The sequence below is a fragment of the Sitodiplosis mosellana genome, unplaced genomic scaffold (genome assembly GCF_009176505.1).
Source record: "Sitodiplosis mosellana isolate CC-2019 unplaced genomic scaffold, AAFC_SMos_1.0 Smas_scaffold_2150, whole genome shotgun sequence".
In the NCBI taxonomy this organism is placed as follows: domain Eukaryota; kingdom Metazoa; phylum Arthropoda; class Insecta; order Diptera; family Cecidomyiidae; genus Sitodiplosis; species Sitodiplosis mosellana.
In genome coordinates this window covers 1-11,678 of record NW_022597392.1, presented here as the reverse complement: position 1 = coordinate 11,678, position 11,678 = coordinate 1, and the positions used below count along the sequence as shown (strand labels likewise).

General features: G+C 36.3%; 1 pseudogene; it reads left to right on the top strand.

Annotated features, from left to right (window-relative positions):
* Positions 1-8,908: 8,908 nt before the first annotated feature.
* Positions 8,909-9,679, top strand: LOC129571366 (histone-lysine N-methyltransferase SETMAR-like; annotated as a pseudogene).
* The last annotated feature ends 1,999 nt before the right edge of the window (positions 9,680-11,678 follow it).

Genomic DNA, 11,678 nt, shown 5'->3' with positions numbered 1-11,678 from the left:
TAATTCACATATGCAGAGAATGCGTTGAAGAAGCGAAACGAGAGCGACCCGAGTGGAGGTTCTATGGGTTCTATTTCGTCTAGGGGGAAAGAACTGAGTAAATGAAAATATAAATATTGTAAATAATCGCATATTCTACCGAGTTTGGATTAATACGTGTCAATGCGCTGAATAACTAGCTGCGAATGCATGCAAATATGGTCAATAAAATGTGCATATTTGCAACTGTCATTCATGCTCGCCACGAACGAGACGAAGCAATAGAAGAAAACAACAACAATAACACTACGGAACGCAGTGCAAATGCCTGTGAATATTTGTCAATACGTGTAAAGTAATTATACCAATAGTTCTTTCCCCCTAGTATTTCGTTCATTCTTCATTTTCACAATGCATTCTCTGCATATGTAAATTAGGAATTTTTAAATCTGTCTAAATTTTTTAAAACCAACTTTATTAATTTCTCACAAATTGAATAACAAACTAAGAGAAAAAACAAGACCGCAGATCGTCGCTTCGCTCCTCTCTGCGTTCTTTATGCGTTTTTTAAAATAGATTTTTATAGCAGTTTTTCGATAGCCGATTGCTCAAAAAAATTGTTCCTACATAAAAAAAAGTAAAAACACTACATTAAAGTACATAAAATCTACAATTGAAATCGCCCTACCCGAAGTCATTTCGGCAAATTTGCCAAGATTTGAATATTCATCTATTAATTTGATGTTCCCATCAAATTAGTTATCGAAGCACTACATGGAATGTAGTTTCAATCGAAGCATACATTTCTTTATTTCATGAAAATTACTTGAAATAATATCAAGTATGTAGTATGTTCGATAAAATTAAAGATATAAGAGAAACATTGAAAAATTTAGTTATTAATAATATTGATATTATTGGGTGTATAACTTTGCTTCTGCCGTTTTCCAACATATGGCTCCAGCGGTAAGTGCTGGTGAAAAATATCAGCTCTAAAACGTCATACGGTAAGCTTGGGCATCTGTCAACAACACTGCATCGTTAGATTTGTGAATTTTTATCGACATCATATTTTTTTTCAATTGAAAATGTCAACTTTTGAGCCAAATTCGCGTCATTTGCGGGAAGTTTTGCTTTTCTTCTTTAATTCGAAGAAACCTGCAGCTGAGGCCCATCGATTGCTGTCGGATATTTATGGTGAAGCCTCTTTTGGTGAAAGAACGTGTCGTGAGTGGTTTCACCGCTTCAAAAGTGGCGATTTTGACGTCGAAGACCGGCATGGTGGTGGAAGAGAGAAAATTTTCTAGTACGCCGATTTGGAGGCATTGCTGGATGAAGATCCATGTCAAACGCAAGAAGAGCTCGCGGAATCATTGGGAGTCACGCAACCAGCCGTTTCGAAACGATTGAAAGTATTGGGATTCATCCAAAAGCAAGGAAATTGGGTGCCACACGAATTGGAGCCAAGACACGTCGAAAGACGATTTTGCATGTCTGAAATGTTGCTGGAATGGCACAAAAACAAGTCGTTTTAGCATCGTATTGTGACTGGCGATGAAAAGTGGGTCTACTACGATAATCCAAAGCGCAAAAAATCGTATGTCAAGCGCGGCCAACCAGCCAAATCGACGCCAAAGCGAAATATTCACGTTTCGAAGGTAATGCTCTCTATTTGGTGGGACCAGAAGGGAGTGGTGTACTGGGAGTTGCTTCCAAGTGGTCAAACAATCAAAGGACCTCTCTACCGAACACAATTGATACGTTTGAAGCGAGCGTTAAAGGAAAAACGGCCAGAATGGGAGACCAGATACGAGTCATTGATTTTCCACCATGACAATGCTCGGCCACATATTGAAGCATCGGTCAAAACCTACTTAGAAAATTGCGGATGAGAAATTTTGCCTCACCCGCCTTATAGCCCAGACCTTGCTCCTTCCGACTACCACTTATTTCGATCGATGCAGAACGCTCTTACCGGAATACGCTTCACTTCAGTCGAAGGAATCAAAAATTGGCTTGAGTCGTTCCTGGCCTCAAAAGACGAGAAATTTTTTTGGGACGGAATCCATAAATTGCCTGAATTGTGGGGAAAAGTCATAGCTTCTGATGGACAGTACTTTGAATAAATTATATTGTACAAATTTTTCACAATAAAACCTCAAAAATTGAAAAAAAAACGGCGGAAGCAAAGTTATACACCCAATATAAATAATTATAAATCAATTAATTGAATAAATTATAGTTCTATTTATTATATTGTAATCTTTAATAATGGGTTTTAGGTACGTTCAATGTGAACGTGGATTGTACATTATTTCACATTGGGAATTAAAATAATATGAAATTTTTTTTTGAGTTATCTCAAATCGGAATTACATGAACATGACATTATTACATTTTTGTAATTAGGCGTAATTGCTTCATTTCAAATTGGAACTTTGGATAGAAAAAAGAATTAATTTTCGGTCCAAAAAAGTGGCCCAAATAGTCTTAAAATTTTCTCGTGAAAAAAAAAACAATTCAAACATGTGTTTTCCGATGGCTGAGCATCTCAGCATTTCGTAAGCTACAGATATATCCGAGCATATCGACGACGCATACTGTATAATACAGTGGCGTGTGTTGCTACGTACAGCCGCAACGACTCGACCGAAGTGTGTTCAGTTGATGTGGCTGCACTAGGCCATGTTGAAAAGTCGAAACCAACATACACATTCTAAATCGGTAGAGCCTGTAGATTTTAAATATATAATTTTTGTGTTATAAAATTTATTCCTCGCGAGCAAAATTGCGAATTAATAAATAAATGAATTTGAAAGGTTTTATCATGAACCGTACAATACGTTTGAGTCTCGCATCATAGCAGATTTTGAATGTTTTGCAATGGATACTTTGCATACGAGATATATGTATTTTCGACATCACAGTGACGAGCTATTGTTTTTTTGAAAACGCAGTGGGGTACCAAAGGGATGTCCAAAAGAGGTTTCCAGAATTCGAAAATTTTCTCCAAAAATGGTTGGGGAGACGATTTCTGAGTGATTTAAATATATTGAATTAATTTCTGGCTAATTGAATGATATTACCATTGATAAGAGCTCTACAGGATAAACGTATAACTTATAGATATATTTTTTCTAAAAATACTCGTTTTATAGCATATTTTTCTAAAACTCATTTTCCAGAACTGCGATTTTATGAAATTCTATCATTTTGTATATATTTTTCTGAAACTCATCATAATACTTGAGAAATGATACGTTTAACCATGGTTTTTATAAAAATCCATGTTCCATTGGGGATTTTTCTAAATCTCCTGTAATAGCACTATCATTTTAGAAAAATCCATCGTTAGGTATGAATTTTGATAAAAACACATTGAAATACAAATACGTGTATTTTGTATGTGTTTTCTAAAAATACACACCTCAAGATGCAATTTTCTAAAATTAAAGTTCTGGAGAATGAGTTTTAGAAAAATATGCTGTAAAACGAGTATTTTTAGAAAAAACATATCTATAAGTTATACGTTTATCCTGTAGCGCTCTTATCAATGGTAATATCATTCAATTAGCCAGAAATTAATTCAATATATTTAAATCACTCAGAAATCGTCTCCCCAACCATTTTTGGATACCAAAAAGTATCCGGAAATTGTCATTTTAGCCACTTCAGGTAATGATATTGGTAAAATATTTTTTCCCTGAATTGCTACAACCTTAATAAATATTCCAGCTGAATTTGAGCTCAATATGTCAAGTGGTGTGGTTGCGGCAACGGTGTAAGTGATACCTCCTAAGGTACACTCTGCGAATTCCTATTTTTGTGATAATATTAACTAAAAATGGCATTTTCCAAAGAACCAAGCGGTGGAAATGCGATAAAATGTCAAAAGAGTACTAGTTTTGAACAAATACAGAAGACATTTGATGGTTTCACAAAGATTTTTGTCAAAAATTTGACTTTTTCATTGCTCAACCAAGAAATCCAAAATTGGGCTCTTCTAGTCTCTTGATTTTTCACCTTCAACACAGCGTGTGTGTCTGTTTCTATTCTACACACTCAATTAAACATTAAGTTTATAGTCCAAATATAGTATTTAGCAACATTAGAGCTACGGAAAAAGACATTTATGAACAAATACTAACAGAGAAACTCGAAAAATTCGAATTTTCTGACATTTTTCAGTTTTTATGGGCCTTCTCGTCAATGGGTGTTGTATTGCTATGTTCAATATATACCAAATTGAAGAAAACAGAATGCCCAACAACTTTGCTGAAGACACCAATGCAATAAAATGTAGCATTTTTGCTCGAACATAGGTCAAACCATGATTTTATTATGATACTTTTTCGAAAACTCGCAGAGTGTACCTTAGGAGGTATCACTTACACCGTTGCCACAACCACACCACTTGACATATTGAGCTCAAATTCAGCTGGGATATTTGTTAAGGTTGTAGCAATTCAGGGAAAAAAAATTTAACCAATATCATTACCTGAAGTGGCTAAAATGACAATTTCCGGATACTTTTTGCCCACAGTAGTAGTTACTTATTCTATTTTGTTGTTTCACAACAAACTTTTTTATACTGCGCACTATATGAAATGTATTTCTTCAAAATAACTTTGAAATAATATTTTTATTTGCAACAAAGTTCAAAAAAATTCTCAGTTATTTCAAAAATGAATTACAAGATCTTAGTTTTATTTCTGTTTTGAAATATACTGCCTTTGGTTTAAATTGAATAAATAATATGAGCATAGATCTAAAGTCACTTTAATTCTGTTCAAGACCCAGAAAATACTGTACGAAAAAAGCTTGAAATAATGTAATTTAAAAAAAACATTTCATCGTAAAAATTTGATTGGCGCTTTGAGATATTATGCACTTATTTGTCGTTACTGCCACGGTTCTAAAGATTAGTAGCTCTAAATTTCATGTAGTGCTAATAATACAATGAAAATCTGCTATTTCCAAAACAAAAAATTCACTCACAGAAGCAATAATACGTGACATTCAAATTTTCTGCCATTCCATCAATTTATGCCCAGCGAAGCGGGCTGGGCCACGCTGAAATTTAAATAAAATCATTATATTCAACTTAGTGACAGTTAGAACAGTTTCATTTGGTTCATAAACTACAAAGTTGATTGTTCAATTGAATATTTTCAATATTTCTTTAGATTTAACTCATGGTTTACTTGAGTGACATTCAAGGGAGCTAAATAGAGTGGTGTTTCGTGTGATAAATAATAAAAATAAAAATTTTCGTGTGTTGCGGTACTCAAAAGCGTTGATGGATAAAATTTGGCAGATATTCAACGGATTGAAATCATCACCGCCTGAACCACGAATCAAACCATTACCCCCAATTCCGATGAGTGAATATTACAAAACTGTAATAAAGTCTGCATCCAGCAAGCAAACTCGCAGAGATTCAACGAAGCCGCAAATTTTTAATTTGACAAGCGATTGTTGTGATGAGATTTTCGACTATTTGTCCCTAAATGACCTGTACTCCGTCGGTCAAACGTGTAAGACAATGCAGCAAGTGGCCGGAGAGTATTTTAGATGCCACTTTGCAACATTCGAAAAGATCTGCTGCTTCGACGGTATTTACACGATGTGTTCCAATCAAGACGATTCACATCAGCGCATTTACATATCAAACTTCAGTCGTTATATTACTCACATATCGCATTACTACAACATATTTGAACCGCAATACTACATCTACAAACATAGTGACGAATTCACCGCTATCAATCGCATCGACTTTGTTGGTGTTTCATTCAATCTCGACCGAGTACTAGGTGGATTGATAGGTCAGGCAATTTTCTATGAGAGGGAGACACTGATACAAAATCCTTATGGTTTTTAACAAGTACTATCTTTCAGAAGACAGCTGTCAAAATTGGAGCCAAATCCGACGATTAGTTCATGGGTTATAGCACTTTGAAGCAACCAACCTCCAAACATTTGTGTAAACATGGAAAAAAGTGAATTTCGTGTGTTGATTAAACACTATTTTTTGCGTGGAAAAACCATCGCCCAAACCGAAGTGGCGTTTAAAAAGTATTATCCGGACTCCGCACCATCTCATCAAATGGTCCACAAGTGGTTTACTGAATTTAAGTGTGGTCGCACGAGCACCGAAGACGCAGCTCGCCCAAGTCGTCCAAATGAGGTTACTACCCCAGAAATCATAGACAAAATACATGATCTGGTGTTAAATCATCCGAAAATGAAAGTGCGTGAGATAGTTGAGACTGTAAACGTCTCATATGAACGGGTGCTTAACATATTGCATCACTACACTCCGGAGTCCAGTCAACAGGCTACAGAGTGGACGGTACACGGTTCACCGCCGCCAAAGAGGCCAAAAACGCAACAATGGGCTGGGAAGGTAATGGCCAGTGTGTTTTGGGGTGCGCACGGAATAATCTTCATCGACTACCTCCAAAAAGGAAGGACGATTACTGGCGCATATTATGCTGCATTGTTGGATCGATTGGTGGTCGTAATGGCATCGAAACGGCCCCATATGAAGAAGGAAAAAATCCTCTTTTTGGACGATAATGCACCGTCGCACACATCGATGGTTGCAATGGCTAAAAAGCACGAGTTAGGCTTCGAATTGCTTCCGCACCCGCCGTATTCTTCTGACCTGGCCCCCAGTGATTACTACCTGTTCCCAAACCTCAAAAGATGGCTTTGTGGAAGGCGTTTTTACAACAATGAAGAGGTCGAGTTCGAAACAGATAGCTATTTTGGGACATTGGAAAAATCGTACTATTTAGCAGGCATCCAAAGGTTGGAAGATCATTGGGCCCGCTGTATCGAGCAAAAAGGAGCCTATATTGAGAAATAAAATGAAAATGTGTTTTCATTCAAAAAGTACCCGACTTTTCAATCCACCTAGTACATTCTTTTGTTTAACGCAAATTAAGGTTTTTGAAACTCCTCGCCTTTATCATAGCCACAAGCAGTCAAAATATTTACTCTACTTTAACTATTTTCAAGTCGAAAGAAACTTGCTCACTTACTCTTCTCTATCGTAACCAGGTTTCGGAAGAAGAGCTGTCAATTTCTCCCATTCACGATACTAGCCACTGAGGTATATAGCAAATCAATGTAAAGTGGAGTTTATTTTGTAACTAAAATACGCGGCATTTTTGAAATTTCGTGCTGTTTCCGCACCTCGATCGTAACAAAGTCAATGAAACATACACTGCTCTCAATCTCACTAATAGTGATATAGGTTGTGTTGGTGTAAAATACGACAGTGACAGAATTTTTTTCTGTTTTATGTATCCCAGATTTTAGGTACTTATTTTCGTGTGTACATTCATTGAAATTAAAAAATAGTTGAGAAGCTGTCTATATGTATAAGGAAAGTGCTACTAAGTACAGCTCTGGTTTCGTATGAGATTCGCTTGTGTCTTTTTTCAACGTATTCAGTATTCACCTTATTTTGTGATGTAAAGTAAATATGATTCCGTACTCTAAAGCCTCTGTGAGGTACTTTACACCACAAAAATGTAGCTGTCATACTATATGACAGTGTCATAGGATATCACCTCAAAAGTGGTTTGTTTTCAGCGTTGTGTGGTGCGTTCAAACATTTATTTTGTAACGGCATGTAAACGAAGATCCATCTGTGGTTATTTTTTAACTTTGAAACGACTTTGGAACGGAGTGTGTTTTGTACATACCAAGAAGATGTAAACATTTTCATATTCAAATAGCCTCGTCAAAAAACACCACTCATCATTTCAAGAGTGAAAAATATTTACTTAAATTTTCAATTCAATTGCGTTGTTTTTCAGACCATAATGAAGACGATGAAGAAATGAACGTAAACATCTTGTTCTTTCGATGCGATCCATTCCATGTGGAATGCAAAATTACGCACAGTTTGACGTCAAATGTTCTATTTTTTTTTACAAAAAAAGTGTTCCATTCATGGTACGTGAGCCTGAATGTAACACAATGGTATGAGTCATATCTCTTAATCATTCAGCATGTAAGCGACGGTTGAAACGGAATGTGTTCTCTGCATACCGCGAAGATGTAAACATATCCATATTCAGATGGATGCATACTCAAAATTACGACGACATCGTCGTAATGGGGGGTAAACCAAACTAAATCGATTGTACTTAATGTGTACTAAAACGTACCGCATTTCAAAAAAAGTGTACTTATCAAGATTTCGAGTAATTGGAGGGTCTAGATTTGAGCATTTTCAAAATTACGAGGTATACGGTAAAGTATGCAATTTGAACAAATCCGCGGTCGAAATGGGATTAGTGTTATTGTACCAAATGTGTACTATAAATTACAAATAGAATTGATAACAATATCGGTCTTATTTGGCGAGTTATCGCTCGAACCAAGATTTGGCTCAAAGTACAAATCCGTTTTACGATTTTTCTTAACGATATGCGTACCAGACCGTGGCAACAGCTTTTGAATAAAAATTGGTGGATTGATATGAATTGTACTACTCTGGAAATGAACGAAACCAATCAGTATAACAGCTGTACCTTCCTGGTTTGGCAGTTTGTGTAAGAAAACAAGAATTAGTTCGAGGTACATATATCTCTTACGGATTTTCGTGATGAAATGTGTACCACACCGTGGCAACAGGTTTGAAATTAAGGTAAGTCAATTGATATTCAGATAGCTTTGTCAATTGTACACCACTCAACACTTCGAGGTTGAAAAATATTTACTTTTTGAATATTTACGTAGGTCACTATTTATATTTCAGGTCCTGGCAATACTAGTGTTGCCAGGTGCGATCTGATACTTCCATTGGAAAGTTTTACATTTTTTAGCATAACTTCACTGAGAACGTTTTGTCATTTGAGCGCGAATTGTTTTGTTTACAGTGACTTGAAAAATTCATCTCGGTCAAAAAATGGAATTAACCCGTGAAAATTTTCGTGCGATGATTTTTTACGATTTTCGGCGTGGATTATCTCAATCAACTTGTTTCGAATTTTGGACCATCAAAAACCACTGTAAATCGCTGGTACCAAGAGTTCAGTCTCGGACGCCGTTCGCTCCAGGATGAATTTCGTGAAGGTCGTCCAACTTCAGTTGTTTTGCCGGAAACCATCGATGCTGTGCGTGAACTGATAACGCAAGACCGACATGTGACATACTGTGAGATTGAGGCATCCTTGGGCATTAGTTCCACCAGCGTACATAAGATATTGTATGAACATCTTGCCGTGAAAATGGTATGTTGTCGATGGATCCCAAACAATTTAACGATTGCACAAAAAAAGGCTCGTGTCAATTGGTGCAAGGAAATGTTAAAAAAATACAATCGCGGTGCATCAAAAGACGTTTATAAGATCGTCAAAGGTGATGAATCATGGATTTATGCATATGAGCCCGAAACGAAACAGCAATCGACCGTATGGGTGTTCCAAGACGAGCCAAATCCAACAAAAGTTGTTCGTGGAAGAAGCACATCGAAGCAAATGATCGCGTTTTTTTCGGTATAACCGGTCATGTGACCACGCCTTTAGCGGAGCGTAGGACGGTCAATTCTGAGTGGTATATCACCATCTGTTTGCCAGAAGTCTTCGGAGAAATTCGGAAAAGAACAAAAACCGTCGAATCATTCTTCATCATGACAATGCGAGCTCTCACACATCAGCTGAAACAATGGGCTATTTGACCACTCAAAATGTCGAATTGATGGGTCATTCGCCGTACAGCCCTGATTTGGCACCCAATGACTTCTTTTTATTCCCTCACATCAAGAAAAAACTGCGTGGTGAACGTTTTTCCAAGCCAGAAGCAGCTGTTGAAGCGTTCAAAAACCATGTTTTGGAGGTGTCTAAATCGGAGTGGAAAAAGTGCTCCGAAAATTGTTTTGAGCGCATGCAAAAGTGTATTGATCTTTATGGAGAATATTTTGAAAAACAATGAAACCATTTCCAATGATAAATGATTGTTTTTTATTGCTGGACCCGAAATATAAATAGTGACCCTCGTACATTGAATTTGCAGTTTAATGTCATGATCTAATTGGATTATTTTTCAAACCATAGTGTAGGTAGTGAAGGACTGTGCCGGTATTCTACAACACATTCCGAACACTTTGTTCGGAACGTTCAATTGCATTTTGGAAGGTGGCTATCAAACGTTATATATGGATTTGTATCTATTTTATTGATTGAACGTTTGATATCCACCTTCCAAAATGCAATTGAACGTTCCGAACAAAGTGTTCGGAATGTGTTGTAGAATACCGGCACTGAATGTAAACATCTAGCATCTTCGATGCGATCCATATTATGTGGAACGCAAAATTATCGACACGTGCACAGGTGGAATTGTAATTCCACCAATTGTTTGACATTGTTTTCTCGAAAAATGTGTGCGATAATATTTTGTGAGCTTTCATTAGAATTGTCTTTGTATGTGGATTAACTAATATCATTATTGCTGATGTGACCATAATTGAAAAGTATATAAGCAGATGCGCTCGATTCGTTTGTCAATCAAACAATTCGTCAATTTTCTTCAATTGACACGTTTACAGTACACTTTTATAGTTCGAAGCTGGAAAAATGCTGGGTCAAAGATCTTTCACACTGCTGCTCGTTGGCTTGGTGGTATCGGAGGTGAGACGACAATTCTAATCTGAAAGAACCTTAAGCATTTTCGTGCTTTTTGACAGATGTACTAAATTGAATGTTTTCTGTGTCTTCATCTGTTGTCGGTGATACTAATATCTTCTCGCACGGTTCTGATGAAGATTTTATTTATTGTTCATAGAATTTCATACAAAATCGCTTTTTCATTCATAAACCCAATTCAGAAAAGAAAATCACAGTTATTTCGACATTCGAGTTATTTGCATGCAAAATGCCTAAAACATGAGAGTGAAAAAATTGTCATCATCAAGTTTAAAACACGGCACGATCAATTTCAATCGTTGCAACTTTGTTTTGAAATCGATTTACAGGTACCTCCCATACAAAATTGTCAAAAAATCAGTAATTTCAGTCAAAATTTCGATAATTTTGTATGGGAGGTATTCGTCCAACTCTCCTATTCGTTTTGAATTTGACAACTGATATTAAGCGCAAACACCACCTACAAAATCTAAAGCTAATGACGGCACACGACGGCACACGAACGGAAAAGTGTCTCAAAAATGTGTTTTCTACGCGTTTCATGAGTTTTTATGATGATCTAAGCTAATTTTGTGAAAAAAGTTTTTGGGATCAATACCTATACTTTCCCTTGACACGGTGTTTATGGAAAAGTAAAAATGTCCAATCTAAAGTTTTTCAATTGAAAAAAATCGTCCACTTCAAAATTAATGTCCATCGGAAACTTTTAATCGAATGAAAAACAGTTGAAAACCATTACAATCTTATCATGTCTGGCTTGCGCTGTATGTATTCCTGTGTATTCGAGTGTCTCGTGTCATACACAAGCGCCATCTCAATTCCTTCGGGCCGAAACATATATCGATGGCTTTCAAAAAAGTTGATGTTTCTAAATAAAATGGCGTGAAATGTCAATGATTGGTTCTACATAAATTAATTATAATTTTTTGTGTGTTTCTTTTTTGAAGCGTTCTTTTTGCACTTTTGGTTGCCAGTTAAAAATCTAAACTATACTCAAGATGAAATACAGTGAATATAAGTGAAAGACAGCAG